We start from the raw sequence: 17,933 nt of genomic DNA on the forward strand, positions 1-17,933 counted from the left end.
GGCGAAGGAGAGACTGCCCAGATCAATCTTAGATATCATCCCTTGTCTTTTGGGGTAGGATTGGCTGCTTGGTTTAGAACACAGCCATTTGACTACACTGCTGGCCAGTGAATGTGCTCGTGTCTATTCTCCCAGTGGTAGGCTTATAGATCCACATCGCCATGCTCAGCTTCTTCCACTGCTGCAGGGGATTAGACTCAAGTCCTCATGCTTAGGTAGCGAGCACATTACCAGCTGAGCCATCTCCCTAGGCCCTGCACTGCTTTGTTTATGATGGCCAAGTGGTTTATGATGACATTTATTTTTATTCATAAATCTGCAATTTGGACAGGGCTTAGCAAGGGCAATGTAAGCTGAGGAGACTCAAGGGCTGGAGGCAAAAAGCATACTCGGTCAGTCAGGTGCTTGCCACTGGGCTGGGAAGACCAGAACTGTGGAAGGCTCCTCAAGCAGCTTTTCTCCTCTCTCTGTGGAAGGTGTGATAACTGTGCAGGGAGATTGAAGGCAGCCAGCATCCTGAAACACCATCTCAGTCCAGGCTCACATGGAATACATCATAGGAGAGACAGAACCAGGCAGAAGATTGTAAAGGATGTGTTGCATCCTGTGACCATTCTGAGGAGTGATACAGGACTACTTCTGCTATTCTCAACTGGCCAGGGAAGTTTAGTGGGACTGTGGAGAAAACAGCAGATTCCTTTATTGATAGAAGAATGCCAATGACACATTGTAAACAAATGCTGGTTACAGAATAATTACTCCTGTAAGGAGCAGATCATTCCACAAGGGATGTGACTGTCAGAAAGAATGTTGTTTTTTTCCTGAGCAGAAACTTCCAAAACATTAAATAGATAAACCCTATGACAAAACCTATTCTATTCTATTCTATTCTATTCTATTCTATTCTTCTATTCTACTCATTTCTACAAATGAATACATATTTCCTAGTTATATATTATATATATATTATAAGGCTCCTGCTTGAGGAGCCTTCCACAGTTCTGGTCTTCCCAGCCCAGTGGCAATATATCATATTATATATATAAAATACACCTATAAAATAAAGCATATGAATATATACACTATATATATAATGCATATGAAATACACACTAATTTTATATGTATTGTGTTTTGCTAGCACGTGGTTTATGCACCACATGTGTGCCTGGTGCTCATGGAAGCTACAAAATGGTGTCAGACTCACTGGAACTGACATTGCAGATAGTTGTGAGCCACCATATAGGTGATGGGAACTAAGTCCAGGTCCTGTGCCAGAGCATCAAGTGCTTTTACATCCAAACTATCTTTCTAGCTTTTATTTTATCCAACACTTTATGAAAACTTCAAATACACATTAAAGTTGAAAAATCTGTTTAATGTTCTGATATGCAAATTTATATTTTTCTTAATTTTACTGTATCACACATTTATCTTTTTTATCTATTGCCCTGTCTACTTATAAATATTCTTCTATTAGTGACACCCGTAAAATTAAGTTGCCTACAAAAGGATAATTTATTCCTAAACAATTCAAAGTGAACATTATTAATTACTACTCAGTAGGTATTTATATACAGCAGTATTTAGGCAACACATGCAGTGAAATATACAAATCTGAGTGTTTAATAGGACTAGATTAGAATCCTGTTTTTCATAATTTATTTAAAAAATGTGTGAGTGTGACTGTGTGAGCATGTGTGTGGTTGTATGAGTCTGAGTATGTATGTGTATATACATGTGTGAGTGTGTATTAGTGCCTGACTGTGAATGTGTGTGTGTGTATAACTGTGTGTATGACTGTATGAGTGTGTGTATGTCTAAGTCTGAGTGTATGAGTGTATGTATGTGTGTGTGTAAGAGTCTAGTGAGTGTGTATGAGTGTGTGAGTGGGAATGCATGCAAATGAGTATGTGTGTGACTGTGTGAGTATGTGTGTGTGAGTACAAGTATGTAAGTGTGTGTATGTATGTGAGAGTGAGTACATGTTAGTGTGTATGAGTTTGTGAAGATTAATGTGCGGGTATTATTGTGTGACTGCATAACTGTGAGTGTGTGAGTTTGTAAGTGTGTGTATTTATGTGAGAGTGTGAGAGTGTGTGTGTGTGTGTGTGAGAGAGAGAGACTCTGTGTGTGTGTATGTGTGTGTGTGTGTGTGTGTGTGTGTGTGTGTGAATGCAGTGTCTAGAAGAGCTGGAATTAAAGTTGGTTGTGAGTCCTGACATGACTATGTTAACCAATGTTAAATCTTTGCAAGGACCATCTCTCAAACCCTTACAGGCATGTTCAAGCTTCATTTTTATTATGCTATCTTTCTTCTTGATAAATCCAAATAACCTTCTCTTGTCTACCAAAATAAATTACCACAGCCACATTCTTTTTCCAGTCATTTAAAAACTCTTTCATGTCATATTTAAATGACATCATCGAAGAAAATTATATTTAATAGGCCTTGTATTTTTAATTTTTAATTAAAATTTATTTCTAACATGTGAAAATAATAACTATATATGTTTATGTGGGTGCCAACTGATGTTAGGATGCATGTGAACATTGTAATTACAGTTACAATTGTGAACCTTACAATTATGACAAATATGTTTATCTCTTTTAAACTTTTCAAATCATTTTTGTGGTAGAAACATCCCAAATTATTTTGCTCTTTAATAAGAAAGTGTATTATTATTATTATTATTATTATTATTATTATCATCATCATCATCATCATCATCATCATCATCATCATCATCATCCATTGTCTCCTTACTCTGCACACTAAACTTTTTGCCCTATACCACATTTCTATTCCCACTGATTGGGCTTCTGTCACACCTCCTTCCCCACTCTCCCCTCCTTTTTCCTGTTAATCACCATTCTTCTGAAAAGGTCTACAGGATCAGCATTTTAAGAGTCCACACATAAGTAGGATCATGTGGTATTTGCTTTTCTGTGGCCGGCTTATTTCAATTTACATAACCACTTCCCTGGTTATTTACCCTTCTGGGTGTCTCACTGGAGAAAAGCCCAAGAGAGGCCTGAGGGTGTGGGTTGATATTTTAGGCTGCAGATAAGTAATTATTGAAGTGTTCGAATAGTTAAATAGTCAGGTTCTCTCCCTAGTTTGGTGGGGTTGTTAGTGTCAACTATTCAATCACAGCTTCTTTTGCTAATTTCTACATCATAAGTCTATCTATAAAGGCTACTGTCAGGAGCTGAGGAGATGGATCAGTAGTCAAAAATGCCTTTTGTGCAAGCACAGAGTCTGGACTCGTGTCTCTAGGATCCAGGTAAATTGCACGGAGCCATATTGGATTTGGGCCTAGCCGCTTTTTGACTGCATGGTTCAAAGTGACTCTGGGCTGTTTGGCCACAGAGACTCACCCCAAAGATGACTGCCATAAATCTTAAGATTGTTGGATAAAGCCTCTCCCATGAATTTACGGCACAGGAGTATAACATTCAAGGGATGCCTCAGCTCGAGCAGATACCAGTTATCTCCTCAGTCAACACCCAGTGTCTTCACCACCTGACCTCATCGCCTGACTTCTTTGCCTCCAGCTATCACTGCCTATACCCTCATCTCCCCCTCCTTCATATTTCACAAAGGTCACTCCCCCTACCTGAAAGCCTTAAAAACTGTAACATTCATCCCAGTAAACGAGACCTTGACAACAGAACTTTTGCTTGGTCTCCTTCTTCTCTTCACCCCCATTTTGGCCCACAGGTAGAAAGCCTCTTCGGGACCCTGAATAACTGGGTCCCCGCTGGCGGGGACAAGTGGCGCCCGAACAGGGACCCCGAAGCAAGGCCGACTACAGGACGACGGAGATAAGAGAGCTGCAGCGGGAATCGAGGACTCTTCAGGCCGTATAGCTCGTGTGTCGCTGGAGAGGGAGGTAAGGACCGGTTGAATAATTGTCGTCTAATTGCCATGGGGAAGGTATTGTCTAAGGAGGCTTGTTTCATAAGAGAAATCAAGCGTTTACTCAGGGAGAGAGCAATAAGAGTTAAGAAAAAGGATTTAATCAAATTTTTTTGTTTCATAGATGACAAATGTCCTTGGTTAATTTTAAGTGGCCCCGATATTCACCCCCATACTTGGAATAAGGTTGATCAGGAGATTAATAGGCTTTTGAAAGCCGGCGACCCAGTGTCCGCGGCTTTTTTCAGTTACTGGGGTATCATTAGAGACATTATAATAGATGCTGAGGAAGGAGGCGAGAGTGCCCACCTCCTAGCTGTCGCAGAGGACTTCTTACAAGCCTCCGGGCCGGCCGGCTTCACCTAACAATGAAAAAGAAAAAGGGGAGCCGCATTCTCCCTGCCCTTCCATTGTTATTGATATGCCTGGGGGTGAGGGAAATCCCTCATCCAAAGCCTTATGCTCTCTAGAAGACCCCAAGATGTCCAAAAATTCAAAGACCATTTATCCTTCTCTTAAAGAATTTTCCGGGAAAAACAAATGCTCTGAGTCAGGTCTAGATCCCGCCTCCGAGGCCGAATTAGAGGAGGAAGCTGCCAGGTATGAGAAAGAGAGATATGGTCCCGAGCCACAGGAGACTCAGATCTTCTTCACTCGGAGGTCTGGGCCTGTCTGCCTCCCACCTTATCTACCCCCTATATCGTCAGCCCCACCTGCACCTCTACCGGTCGCAGTAGTGGAGGAACTGACTCAGACTAAGACTGCACTTCAAGCACAAATTACTGGGCTTAAACAGATCTTACACCTACAGCAGGAATTGGGGGATCTTACACTAGAAATCCAGGATTTACAAGAGACCATGACTAAGGGACAGTATGCCCAAAAAGGGCCAGCTAAGGCCAGTAGAAAACCCCAACCAAAACTAACTTTCCCAGTTATGACTAGGGCACGCGCCAGACAGGCCAGGGATGAGTCTGAGTTAAACAGTACTAGAACACTAAATAGGTCGGCCAGAGACAAGCGCGAGCCAGACAGTACTAATCGTAACCGTAAAGAGGAACAAGAAAGTGAAGAAGAAAATGACTATGAGGAGGGACCCTCAGATTCGGAAGAGGAAAGCCCTGATCAGGATGAGGGTGGGACCTCGTGTCCCGTATACAAGAAACTTAAACTCAAACACATAAAGGAATTACATTCAGCTGTTAAAAATTATGGTATGAATGCCCGCTTTACCTTGGCTATCCTAGAAGGACTTTCGGGGTCTGGGCATTTGACCCCTAGTGAATGGACCAAGGTAGTACAATCTGTCCTCACTAGAGGACAATATTTGACTTGGAAATCTGAATTTATTGATAAAGCAGAGAGCCTTGCTGCTAGAAACAGAAACAATCCCTTAAGTAAATCTGCTTCCTGGACGGCAGATAAGCTATGTGGGAGGGGCTCATTTGCCTCTGAGGAAAAACAGCTGGGGCTGTCTCCCGGTGTACTCGCACAAACGGCGCAGGCGGCTTTGTCCGCTTGGAGAGCAGTCCCCGCTACAGGGGCGCTCACCACCCCCTTAACTAAAATAATCCAGGGGGCACAAGAGCCCTATGCTCAATTTGTAGGGAGACTACAAGAAGCAGCTGAAAGAATCCTAGGTCAAAATGAAAGTGAAGGGCTTCTCGTTAGACAGCTTGCTCTCGAAAATGCTAACTCGGTGTCTAGAGCCGCACTTCGAGGCAAGACCAAACAAAGACCTTGATATCCCAGGCATGATTAAACTTTGCAAGGATGTCGACTCTTTCTCACCAAGTATCTAAATCTATCAGCCTGGCAATTGGGGCTGTGTTCCAAAGAGCTGGAGATTCTGGTCACCCTAGAGGCAGAACATGTTTCAAATGTGGACAACCCGGTCATTTTGCTAGAGAATGCAACATCCCAAAACCTAGCCAGTCCCCCAGCCCTGCTGGATGGCCCACTGCCCCGAGGGTTTGTCCCCGCTGCAGGAAAGGCCGTCACTGGGCCAGGGAATGTCAGTCTAAGACTGACATTAGTGGACAAACCCTCCCTGCGGTCCAGGGAAACGAGTGGGGGGCCCCACAATGGGGCCCCTATCCACGGGTGACCAACCGCCCCCAAGTGCAGCATCAAGCTCCTGCAACGCCAACTTATCCCGGGCAACAGCAGGAAGTGCAGGAGTGGACCTGTGTTCCTCCACCACCAGGATTATAACCCCTGAGGAAGGGACTGTTATCATAAATCTGGAAAGTTTGGGCCCCCGCCGCCTGGCATGTTTTTCTTAATAATTGGGCGAGCCTCGAGTGTTCTTCAAGGACTTGTCATCCTTCCCTCTGTAATAGATGCTGATTATTCTGGAGAAATAAAATTTCTAGCCACTGCCACGCAGGGCCCCTTAACGCTTAGAGCCGGACAACGCATTGCACAGGCCTTAACGCTTCCCTTCATGGGGCAGTTCCCTCATAAAGTAAAGGGGCGTGGTTCTTCCTCCCCTGGCTCTTCAGATGTTTATTGGGTGCAAAAATTAACTGATGAAAGACCCATGATGTCTCTTTGGCTTGATGGCAAACAATTTCAGGGCCTTTTAGATACAGGGGCGGATACAACAGTGCTCTCCTCTAGACACTGGCCCTCAACCTGGCCCCTTAAGGCTACTGCCACACATTTAAAAGGGATAGGTCAAACACAGGATACACTCCAAAGTTCAAAGCTCCTGACCTGGAAAGATAAAGAGAATAATACAGGCACAGTTAGGCCATTTGTAGTTTCTGGACTCCCTGTTAACCTCTGGGGAAGGGATATTCTTTCCCAGATGGGGGTGATGATGTGTAGTCCCAATGAGGTCATTACTAGCCAAATGTTAAGGACAGGATTCCTCCCTGGAAAAGGATTAGGTAGAAATGAACAGGGAATCACAGAACCCTTGACTCCCACGCCCAAAACAGATAGAGGAGTTTTAGGAGCAGACCTTTTTCATAGAGACCGCTGTTCCTCCTGCACTCCAGGCTGATAAAATATCTTGGAAGTCAAATGATCCAGTCTGGATCGATCAGTGGTCCATGCCTCAAGAAAAGGTTCAAGCGGCCCTATAGTTGGTGCAGGAACAATTATTACAAGGGCACCTTGAACAGTCCACTTCGCCTTGGAACACCCCTATTTTTGTCATAAAAAAGAAAAATGGTTCTTGGAGATTGTTACAAGACCTTAGAGCGGTTAATAAAACTATGGTCCCTATGGGGGCCCTACAACCTGGCTTGCCTTCTCCAATAGCTATTCCTAGAGACTTTTATAAAATAGTCATTGATATAAAAGATTGTTTCTTTTCTATTCCCCTTCATCCGGAGGATTGTGCCCGCTTTGCCTTTTCTATCCCTGTCATTAACCATGTGGGCCCTAATCCCTGCTTTCAGTGGCGAGTGTTACCACAGGGGATGGCTAATAGCCCCACCCTATGTCGAAGGTATGTGGCCCAAACTATAGATCCAATAAGGCTGCGTTTCCCCTCTGCTTACATCATTCATTACATAGATGATATCTTGGTTTCCTCTGCTTGTTTACAGGAAACTCAAAAACTAGCCCAAATTATTGTTCTGGCCTTACAAAAAAGGGGTTTCACCATTGCCCCTGAAAAAATTCAGACGCAATATCCCTTTTTGTTTCTTGGATTCCAATTAGAACCTATATCCATTTATTCTCAAAAGCTAACAATTAGAAGATCGCAGCTACATACCTTAAATGATTTTCAAAAACTTTTGGGTGATATTAATTGGCTTAGACCTTACCTTAAGCTAACCACTGGTGATTTAAAACCTCTATTTGCAATTCTGAAGGGTAGCCCTGATCCTAATTCCATTAGGGTTCTGACTCCCGAGGCAGCCCCTCCAAGACACTGTATCTGATCCTTTTCGCTACAAGGTTTACACCCATAGGCCTCCTATGGCAAGATAATCATCCACTAATGTGGAGCCACCTGCCCGCAACCCCCCCCTAAAATACTTCCTACTTATCCCTCCTTAATTTGCCAGACAATTTTCTTGGGGCTTAAGCTGGCTACTCGCCATTTTCCCTGCGATCCCGATATTATTATTTCTCCATATTCACAGGAGCAGCTTGCTTGGCTGCAGCACAGACATGATGACTGGACAGTCCTGCTGTCTATTTATCAGGGAACATTTGATACTCGTTTACCAGGAGATAAATTATTACAGTTCCTCCATGTTACCCCCTTTGTCTTCCCAAAGGTTACACAGCTGAAACCTATACCAAATGCCTTAACTGTCTTCATAGATGGATCTAAGAATGGAAAGGCCTCCTTTGTTGTTAAAGATCATGTTTTTTTTTGTCCATACCCCATATGCTTCTGCCCAATTAGTAGAACTTTATAGTGCTTTAGAAATATTTAAATTAATAAATCAATCATTTAACCTTTTTTCTGATAGCCATTATGTAGTCAGAGCTCTCCGAGTCTTGGAGACTGTCTCTACTATACAACCCTCAACACATACCTTTAAACTATTTTCAGAAATACAAAAACACATAAGGGCCCGGCCAAACCCATTCTTTGTGGGCCATATCAGAGCCCACTCGAATCTGCCCGGTCCTTTAACCAAAGGTAATGATTTAGCTGACAGGGCCACTAGACTGACAATGATTGCTTCTCTTAGTGATTCCTTACAAGAAGCACAGATGGCACATTCACTCCATCACCTTAATGCTCAAACATTGTGGCTTAAGTACAAAATTACTAGAGAACAAGCCAGACAAATTGTCAAAAATTGTAAAAACTGCCTGACCCTACTTCCTGAGCCACACATTGGGGTTAATCCCAGGGGCCTTATCCCGGGAGAAATATGGCAAATGGATGTCACCCATGTCCCATCTTTTGGAAAACTAAAATTTGTACATGTTACCATTGATACCTTTAGTGGGTTCATATGTGCCTCTGCACACACAGGAGAGGCCACAAAAGATGTTATTGCTCATATGCTCTACACATTTTCTGTTATGGGACAACCCAAAATGCTAAAAACGGATAATGGGCCTGGCTATGTTAGTCATAAATTTAAACAATTTTGCTCCCAATTTCAAATGAAACATATTACAGGCATACCTTATAAGCCTCAGGGACAAGGAATTGTGGAACGAGCACATCAAACCCTTAAGAATACACTGTTAAAGCTTACTGCCCAAGAAACTCTTTATTCTCTTAAAGGCAGCGCAAAATTTTTATTATCCCATGCCCTTTTTGTTTTGAATTTCTTAACTTTGGATAATCAAGGGCGTTCAGCTGCCGATCGCTTATGGCACCCCTCAACCAAGATGGATCACGCTCACGTTCTCTGGAAGGACCCCCTAACTGGACAGTGGCAGGGTCCTGACCCTGTGATAGTCTGGGGAAAAGGGTCCGCCTGTATTTATAACTCTAAAGAGGGGGGAGCCAGATGGCTCCCTGAAAGATTAATAAAGCTTTACAATAAATTTCAAACAAATTCCAAGATTGATAAAGCCTTATAACAAATTCCAGGGTGGCGCCTGAGAAAAATGCATGTTTTCTTTTTCAGAGCAATGAAGTTCTACTGGATTCTACTGAAACTTCTCTTTCTAACTGTGCTAACATCCGGAACATCAAGCCCCTATCAGACTTGGAATTACACCTGGGTAATTATAAATGAGGCCGGAGATACCGCCTTTACCACCTCCCACACTGGCCCTAACCCCACCTGTCCACAATTAGCTCCAGATTTTTGTAAACTAGCTGCAGGAGGAAATTCTTACTGGGGCCTCGCAGACAAATACTTACCCCTAATTGAAGCCCCTCATGGGTCTAGTTTTAATGAAAGATATGTCGGTTGTGACACTGTCCATCGACGCACCAACATTAGGGAAACTGACTTTTATGTCTGTCCCGATCCCACAGAGATCGCTCCCTAAACTATGAGTGTGGATACAGGGATCAATTCTATTGTGCCTCCTGGGGGTGTGAAACCACAGGAGACGCATACTGGAAACCTACCTCCTCTTGGGATTATATCACAGTAAAAAAGGGGTGGCACAATTCTAACAGAAACAGTACTCTAACCCAGGAATGCCGGAACACTGAGCCTTCCAAGGGCTGGTGCAACCCTCTTACAATAACTTTTACTGATGCTGGGAAAAAGATCACCCCAGAAAACTGGCATAGGGGGTTTGAGTGGGGTCTCCGGATGTATGTTGCCAATAGAGACCCCGGAGTAACCTTCAAAATTAGATTATTTAAAACCACCCCCAACTTACATAAGGCCTCCATTGGGCCTAATCCTCAATTGCATAGCCAGGGTTCCTTGCCGCCCAGGGTGGTGACTCAGCCCCCCTTTAACACCTCTAGTCCTCCAACTACCCTTTTTCAGCCCACCATACCTGTTGGGCCAATGTCCCCCACAAGCCTGATTTTATCTGTTCTTAACGCCTCAGCTCGTGCCTTGGTATATCATGAACAGGAAACAAATACCTCTATTTATGAGGAATGCTGGATGTGTTTTTCAGCTAACCCTCCTTTCTATGAGGGTATAGCCACTTTTGGCAACATCACATATACTAATAACACTGGTGGTCTCTCTTGGAACACCATAGAACTCACTATCACAGAAGTCTCAGGGATAGGAAGCTGCCTCCTCGGGAAGAACATGCTCCTCCCTAAACAATTATTAGAAATATGTAATCATACCATAATCGTTGACAATCAAAATACATATTTACAAGCCCCCAAGTATACTTATCTAGCATGTTCCACTGGTCTAACCACATATGTTATAACATCTCAATTTTTAAAGACTAAAGATTACTGTGTGCTGGTTCAATTATTTCCCAGACTCAGCATACATGAGCCAGAGACTTTTCTTAAATCCTGGGAAAAGGGCTCGGATATGCCTCACAAGGTAAAAAGAGAACCAGTAACTGCCATCACTCTCACCGTTCTCCTAGGTCTAGGGGCCGCGGGTGCAGGCACTGGCATTGCTTCCCTCGTTACTTCCCATCAATACTATAACCAGCTTAGTGAAGCCATAGATAAGGATATTGCTGAATTAAGAGATGGATTAGCTAACTTAAAAGACTCAGTTACCTCGTTGTCTGAAGTAGTCTTACAAAATAGAAGAGGCCTAGACTTAATCTTCCTACAACAAGGAGGACTTTGTGCAGCCTTAAAAGAGGAATGCTGTGTTTATGTAGATAAGACTGGACTTGTAGAAGACAGTCTAAAAAAGGTGAGAGATAGCCTAGAAAAACGAAGGAGAGAGAGAGAACAACAAGAGTCTTGGTATCAAAACTGGCTTTCTACATCCCCATGGCTCTCTACCTTGTTGCCCTCAATTTTGGGACCCCTTGTGGGCCTACTTTTGTTGATTTCCTTTGGTCCTTGGGCCTTCCAACGACTTACATGCTTTATTAAATCACAAATAGATTCTGCTTTGCCTAGAAATTCTGTTTCAGTACATTATCATCGCTTGGAGACCGGAACAGCTGAGGAGAACCAGAGACAACGAACAAGATGAGGTGCCTACAACTTATCGGGAGAGGCTCAATTTCCACAATCTCTTATATTAATGCCATCTGGCCCTTGCTCTTTCGCCCCTGGGCTCAAGTGAGAGGAATGAGAAGATGACCTGATGTAGCTAACCTCAGGGACGGGCAACTTCCTCTGACCCTTGACCAATCTAAGACAGGAACCTTGGGGGCGACAAGGTGATCCTATGACAGATAAGGCTGGGGTTTGAGAGGTCGATCCTAAGACAGAGGTGGCTACACCCCGTTTAAACGTGCGGGCCGGTCAAATGCTCCTCTGCCCAGTTTCTCCCCCAATAACACACACGTATAGCCCAGAACGGTGTGTTACAGCATAAGTTCATTCCTAGCCATTGAGGTGCAGTCCTAACTGCAAGAGTGGCTTGCCATGGCCGAGCTGGGCACTCTGTGAGGCATGTCTGATCTCTCTCAGACCACTACTTCCACCTAATGTTTTTTTTTTTTTTAAAGAAAAATGGGGGAGATGCACGGAGCCATATTGGATTTGGGCCTAGCCGCTTTTTGACTGCATGGTTCAAAGTGACTCTGGGCTGTTTGGCCACAGAGACTCACCCCGAAGATGACTGCCATAAATCTTAAGATTGTTGGATAAAGCCTCTCCCATGAATTTACGGCAAAGGAGTATAACATTCAAGGGATGCCTCAGCTCGAGCAGATACCAGTTATCTCCTCAGTCAACACCCAGTGTCTCCACCACCTGACCTCATCGCCTGACTTCTTTGCCTCCAGCTATCACTGCCTATACCCTCATCTCCCCCTCCTTCATATTTCACAAAGGTCACTCCCTCTACCTGAAAGCCTTAAAAGCTGCAATGTTCATCCCAATAAACGAGACCTTGACAACAGAACTTTTGCTTGGTCTCCTTCTTCTCTTCACCCCCATTTTGGCCCACAGGTAGAAAGCCTCTTCGGGACCCTGAATAACTGGGTCCCCGCTGGCGGGGACAGTAAATGTCAAGTGAATATAGCTGCCTGTCTGTAAATTTAGTTTTGAAAGGTATAGATGAGATTCTTGGAGCAAGCTGGTTAGTAAGACTAGCCATGGGCCAAGCCCTGGCTTTTATTGAGAGACCCTGACTCAAGGAAAAACATTAACGAGTAATCAAGCGAAGAGTCTCAAAATTAGCCCTCAGCCTCCTCACATTTAAAAATACATGGTTACTGTCTCACATGGGAATGTGCATACATACATGCACGAAAACCATATCACATGTAAACATATGAAGAAAAAATGTACCTGTCAGGGCTTGTGGTGGCAAGCCCTACTAGGATGCCTAGACCTACTAGGACTGCTGACATTAAGTATCTTGGCTAACATGACATTACTGACTTCACCAAACTTTAAAAATATGAGGCTGGTGAGATGGTTCAGTGGTTAAGAGAACCTGCTAAATGGGACTCATAACCACCTGCAACTGAAGTCCCAGGGATTCTGACATCCTTTGTCTTCTGAGGTCAACAGATGCAAACTATTGCAGGCACACACAGATACACACACACACACACACACACACACACACACACACACACACACACCAAACAAATGTTAAAAATCTTTAAAGTCCAAGTTTTAAAGATGCAATAGGTCAATAATATAAGAATATTTGCATATGTTATAACCATCATTTTCTACTAGAGCCTAAAGGGCTTATCTACAAATTATGCATTACTCTGTTTCTTCACTTGGGTTCATAGGAGAATGAATGAAGATGGAAGGCAGAAGCTGGGTGAGAGATAGAAGGGGTTGGAGGGGGAAGTTTTTGTAAGTTTTCTTTCTTCAAGCTTCCTTCAAGTACTGAACACGTAGCTCATCAAACTTTATCCATGTGCTGGATAGTTATACCAACCTGACAGAAATTATAATGATTTTGGAAGAGGGACCCTCAACTGAGAAAATGTCTCCACTAGATTGTTTTGGGGGCAAGCATATGGTGCATTTTTTTGATTGATGATTGATATGGGGAAATGCAACCCCTGGGCTGGTAGTCCTTGGTGCTGTAAGAGCGAGGCATGAGGAGCCAACTAATAAGCAGTGATCCTCCATGGCCTCTGCATCTGTCCTGCCTCCAAGTTTCTACCCTGTTTAAGTTCATGCCCTGCCTTCCTTTTATGAGGCACTGTGATGCAGATGTGTAAGCAGAGATATTAAGGGCATGTCGCTTTTCGTCATGGCGTTTTATCACGTCAACAGAAACAGTGAGACAATCACTAGATCTAACTTTCTGAATTCTTTTTTTCAATACTATGGACAGATTTTTGATATCCTGGGTAAAATGTTAAATTTGGTACTTGACAGACTTGGTCAACAAGTGCTATTATTATTGTTATTGTCTATATAGAAAAAGAGTGAAGAAAAAGACTCGATTCACATAAGAAAAATGCTCTTTCACAATGCATATGTGATATAGGAAGTTATATGTGATAGGTATGTTATAGTATTATAACTATCTGTACATAACATACAAATACAAGAATTGAAAGAGCTATTTGCCATTATTCAACAATTGTATTTTAAATTTTCTACTTGGTCATCTTGCTCCACGTATTTTCCCATTTAAACCAAATTAGGGAGCCTGGAAGTTTTGCTGGGTTGTGAAAGAGACCACTGTCATCATGAGTTTTGGATAGAGGTACCATAGAGTCCCCCTAACTCATGTTTGTCCTCGTGTAAGGGAAAGATACACTAATAAAGTTTTCTCACTTCAGTAGAAAGATGAGATGTGCACCTGTCCTTTGGATTTCATCTTCAATTGGTCTATTTATATGTCGGCATTCATTCATTCAGCCTTGCTGGTAAATTTTAATGAAACGAGAATTGAATGAGGGAATTCATAATGTGTCTCTGCAGTAATTAGTGAGATAGAAATTTGACAATTATCCAGTTAATCTGATCAACAAAGATAGCCAAATTGGGTAGTTTATCTCAAAGTGGATTTATTTGGCCTAATCAATCCAAATCAACTCTACACAATAATTACATTAACAACACAGCTGCCAACACCCACTGTAGGATCCGTGGAAAGAACTCAAAAATAGAGAAGATGGATGACAGAAACAGGAAATGGTAGATAATAGCAAGTTATCAAGTACATGTACCAAAGAGAATCCACCTAGAAGGACACAGTTTTAACTAACATGTGAAAGAAAAGAAAAATAAAGCCAAGAATGAACCTTAAAGTACTAAAACTAAACAGATGTCATGTAAGCATCTAAAAAACAAAAAGAAGAGAGAGAGAGAGAGAGAGAGAGAGAGAGAGAGAGAGAGAGAGAGAGGCACCAGGAAGGGGGGCTGATACTGTATTCAAAGCACAACAGTGTATCATCTTGGTTCCTTTTGTTCAGACAGCAAAGGCTTAGGGATGGTTAAACTTTTGTTGTTGTTGTTGTTGTTGTTGTTTTTGTTTTTGTTTTTTGTGGGTTTTTTTGTTTTTTTGAAGTCTTATAGTTCTCAGATTTACTTTAAGTATTTGAACATAATCGTCTCATCACTTTTAGTGTCTCTAGAGGTTAGGGCACTACATAAAACTTAGTTGTTAGATTTAAACCTTATTTCTTAATATGAAACCCATCACAAAGCATTATGGATGTTACCACAGAAATACCATGTTAAACTACATGAATGTAATAGTCTACTGACTTTGATGATGTTCAAATAAAGGCATATCTTCAGATCCACTTTTTTTTTTTTTTTTTTTGGTTCTTTTTTTTTCGGAGCTGGGGACCGAACCCAGGGCCTTGCGCTTCCTAGGTAAGCGCTCTACCACTGAGCTAAATCCCCAGCCCCCAGATCCACTTTTTAATATTGTGTTTTTAGTTGATGAAATCCAGAGGTAGACAAAGGGACCAAGAGTACCAAGAAACAGCATCCATTCTTCCTCCTGTGAATACCTATTTACATATAATCTCCCACAACCCCAGAAGTCATGAATTTGTATATAATTTGACATTCAATATCTTCTTCATGACACCTCAGAAATTCATTACACTGAAACACATGACTATTTGCCAAAGTTAAAAATAAATCCAGGGTATAATCTCATTTAAAATAAATTCTTTGTGATGGAAAAGGAAGTGATCCTGAACATTCGCTTATTCATTCTTCTGTACATAATCTGAGAAGTGGTCAGTGATTAGGATTATTTCCATACCTGGACCAAAACCTTACACGCTATTCCCTTGCTTTTCAGAGTTACAAAGGAAACCAAACACTGGCCTGCTTTAACTTTATGATTAAGCCTGGAAAGCAATTTCCCACATCATAAATGCTATACCCACTGCTTTAGCAATCAGAGCTTTCACTAAGACCCTAGGTCTCATCCATAATCAATTTGTTCAGTACAATTGAACTGAGTTTTAAATTTTATATAATTGCAGTTAATTTGAATTTAACTAGCCACCTGTGGCTAATGGCCAACACACTGGACAGTGATGTTCTAGAATCAAAACCAGAAAAGTCCTACTGAAAATCAGCTGTACAGGATATTTCCCATCTATTTTCTAAAGTAAATCTCTTGTTCTATGATCTACAAAGTCCCAGACTCTTGGAGAAATATTTTCTGTATGACCTGTAAAATGGTAAGAAGTCTAAAATCATTAGAAAGGATGGACAGTTTAAAAGCATAATATTGGGCTGGGAATACAGGTCAGTGCTAGAATGCTTACCTAGCACGCCAAAGTCCTGGATTCTACCTACAGCACAAAAACAAAAAACGAAACCAGTAGTATCCTTACTCTATCTGTAAGTACACCAATGTACACTACAGTAGAAACAAGGAAATGAAAAAAATACTGCTGAAGAGTGTAATTTAAGTTGGATTGGTCGTTTTATAATGCCAAGATTGCCACTGCCGCATTCACATTTCTAATGTGTTGTTTTCATGTTTGCTTTCCTTGTATATTCCCAAAGAGTGGCTGGCATGGCCTAGTTCCTGAGTTCTTTGGGGACTTCTGCTTGGCTGGGCATTGCATCAACAGATCTGAGCTTCCTGTCCTCCTAACATTAGGCCAGAATCCTGCAGCTGAGAAGATTCAGAGCAGAAAGACTAGATGCCAATGAGAATCCGGTTCCACTGTGATTGGCACCTGATCTAACCTGCAGTCTTGTTTTCGTATCTCTGTCCCGCAAGCATAGAGTGTCTTAAAAACAAGCTCTATTTTCTTTTATTCCCATTTATTTATTGTTTATTTGTTTGTTTGTTTTACATCTCTATTGCTGCCTCCTTCTGTTTCCGTTTTTCTCTCACACAGTCCCTTCTCTTCTGAGAGGGTGGAGAGACCCCTCCCCATGTCTCCACCCTGGCATATGAAGTCTCTACGGGGCTAAAAGCATTCCTCTCCCACTGAGGCCAGAGAAGGCAGCCTAGTTAGAGGAATGAAATCCACATAGAGGCAGGAGTTTTAGGGACAGCCCCAGCTCCAGTAGATAGGGAGCTTTATTTTCAAGTACCTTTCATTTGGCCCTAGAGTTCCTTGGGAGTTGTCATCTTCTTGGGGGAATATTCAGAGTGAGAACAGAGCACAATGGATTAAATGGACTATCTATCTCCTCTGATGCTCTGGTAGATAAAATGTCATTTATGTTAACTTCTTTGTGGACATTCTGCTCAAGGATTTAGTCACAATTACTAAAGCATGGATTGGAAACAGACCTTGGAAAGCATGAGACAAATTTTCTTGCTGTAGAAATATAGTCTCTTCTTCTGCACTAGCCATCCAAAGTTGTGTGCATAAAATACGTTAAATTTTTCCAAGTCTTGTAGGGTGTAGGGAGCTGGGAGAGCAGAATATGTTTGTAGTGTTTAAAAGGGTAACGATTACATAGCTCAAAAACCACGCTACTGAAGGAAAGAATGTACGTCATACCCTGCAACACCAATCATTTATCAGAATACAGGACAAAGCCCCTGAAGTAACTCAGCCAGCTAACACAAACTAACCCAAATGGTAACAGATACCTTCACTTACTGATGTTTTCTTATAAAGACCTCAAAGTGATAAGACTGTGGTCACAGCTTTCAATGCTGGAACTCTTGCCTGTATCTCCTGGGAGAATACTTTCTTTGGATCAGAATTTGCTAACTTACAGAACCCTTAGTGATAGCTATAGTAAACACACATTATTCCAGATCACACACTATTCCAGAAATGATGACTTGGATAAAATCTATTATTACCCATCAAACTTTGGACACAACTAAGGATGCCTAAGAGGCCAAGCCCTATTTTATGTGTGTTAGCAAGATTTAGTATCCTTCTTCTGGCTTGTCTTCTAAGTTACTATAGTTGCACTGTCAAGCAGGCAGCACCTGGAAGGTTATGGTAGATAAGTCCCAGCCTTCTGCACTACTGTCACAGATTCTGAGTTCCTGAGTAGAGAAGGTTAGGTAAGACCTGTCTGCATTAGTAGATCAGAAGACCTCTGGGTTCTCAAGACAAAGTGCTGGCTATCAATG

General features: G+C 42.2%; 1 protein-coding gene and 1 long non-coding RNA gene across 19 annotated transcripts in view; both read right to left on the reverse strand.

The window, feature by feature from the left end:
* The window catches only part of Marchf1 (membrane associated ring-CH-type finger 1), an 863,029-nt gene that overhangs the window by 163,741 nt on the left and 681,355 nt on the right, over positions 1-17,933 (reverse strand).
* LOC120097418 (uncharacterized) lies at positions 6,357-11,325 on the reverse strand. 4 transcript variants are annotated; one of them, XR_015639780.1, is made up of 4 exons: positions 11,255-11,295; positions 9,722-9,853; positions 6,890-7,074; positions 6,404-6,639 (listed from the first exon to the last, which is right to left on the reverse strand). It is a non-coding gene; the product is annotated as an uncharacterized LOC120097418 (long non-coding RNA). The 4 variants fall into 4 exon arrangements; XR_015639777.1 differs by lacking the exon at positions 9,722-9,853 and having other exon boundaries at positions 6,357-6,639; positions 11,255-11,325; XR_015639779.1 differs by lacking the exon at positions 11,255-11,295 and having other exon boundaries at positions 6,403-6,639; positions 9,722-9,891.

Source organism: Rattus norvegicus, chromosome 16, assembly GCF_021556685.1.
Source record: "Rattus norvegicus strain SHRSP/BbbUtx chromosome 16, alternate assembly SHRSP_T2T, whole genome shotgun sequence".
NCBI lineage: Eukaryota > Metazoa > Chordata > Mammalia > Rodentia > Muridae > Rattus > Rattus norvegicus.